We start from the raw sequence: 1588 nt of genomic DNA on the forward strand, positions 1-1588 counted from the left end.
ATATTTTTTATTTAAATTATTTCTGTATTCTTTTAAATCTTTTAAATAATTTATAAACATAATCAACTCATTTTTTACATTTTGCTCTGAAATTTTCTACATTTGTTTCTTGACATTTTGGACATTTTTTTTTATTCATATAATAACTTTGATAAAAACTAAAAACCACTTTCAATATCCCTAGAAATCCTAATAAAAAAAATATTTGCATTATCTTAAAACATTTAAAAATATGTAAAATGCTTTCAACTTTTTTCAATTTATTAAAAAAAAATATTTAATATAAAAATTCACTTTATTCAGAAACTTTTGTTTCTCTCTGGAAGGCCATTTAGGCGCCATCTGTTGGAGGATCAAAACACTTTTTATGGGTTATCAGCACTGGTAACTTACTTTTTTAAAGTTTTTTTTAAATTTTCAATTTTTAAAAACTGTATAATTCAAGATTCACGTTAAAAAAGGAATAAATAAAAAATAAAAAAATCAGCAAATAAGAAAATAAATGCTTTATTCTTAATTCTTATTCCAAATGAGGTATGAGACATGATTTCTTATAAATATTAAATATATGCATCCTTTCACTCACTTCAAATTCATCTCTGGGTTTTTTTTATCACATAAAAAATAATTTAAAATATTTTAGGCTTGATATCAATAATAATCATGACGAACCATAACTTAATTTTTAAACATTTTTGATTAATCGCCTTTGATCAATACTTTTTTATCCAGCACATGATATCACAAGATTGAAGACTTTCAAAATTCCTTACAGCATAAAACTGCATTTATTTCATCATTTTTTTGAAGAATTTCATTTACTATCACTTGGGTAGAGAACTGTAGCCAAGATTTGTTGCATTTTGATCCAAACGTTAAGTTTTTTATTTTCCGGAACTTGTCGAAGAATCGGAAGTAACGAAAGAAGAAACATTTTGTCGTAATCTTCATCATCGACAATTGTTCGTTACCCGTTGTTGGATAACATATCTTGAAATTCGTCATCAAAAGCAAGGGAGGTTTCGCACAAGGGTTTTGAATATCGAACTGGCATCACTCTATAATTTCCAGATTGAATAAAATCCTTCGATGTGCTGGCTTCATTCCCAGACATATCGTATTCTTCAAACATGTGGTTATCAGCTTCGACATCACTCTCCTCGGTTTTACAATGGTTCGTATAAATACGAGGGTAGTTCAATAAGTCCTTAGAATGAAGTATAAAAACAATTTTTTTTGGGTAAATTTTTTTTTATTTTTCAACGTAATCTCCTTGGAGCTCTATACACTTGGTCAATCGCTTTTCAAGTTTTTTTAATCCTTCAGAAAAGTGCGTTTTCGGAAGTTCCTCAAAATAAGCACTTACAGAGGCAATGACGTCTTCGTTGTCTGGAAATCTCTGTCCACCGAGCCATTTTTTTTTCTAATAATGATGCATAATATTCACCAGTGATTGTTTTACCCTTTTCCAAGTAGCCAATAAGTACCCAGGTGGAAATGCCGGTAGTGTGCCAGAGTTCACCTCCGGCGCAGTACTGGCCCAGTACTGCCCACCAGTACAGATAGGCGGCAGTTTGACCAGTACTGG

At 30.3% G+C, this 1588-nt stretch overlaps 1 pseudogene; it reads right to left on the minus strand.

Annotated features, from left to right (window-relative positions):
- Positions 1-814: 814 nt before the first annotated feature.
- LOC117171712 overlaps positions 815-1588 on the minus strand; it is an 18727-nt pseudogene continuing 17953 nt past the window's right edge.

The sequence above is a fragment of the Belonocnema kinseyi genome, chromosome 4 (assembly GCF_010883055.1).
Source record: "Belonocnema kinseyi isolate 2016_QV_RU_SX_M_011 chromosome 4, B_treatae_v1, whole genome shotgun sequence".
NCBI lineage: Eukaryota > Metazoa > Arthropoda > Insecta > Hymenoptera > Cynipidae > Belonocnema > Belonocnema kinseyi.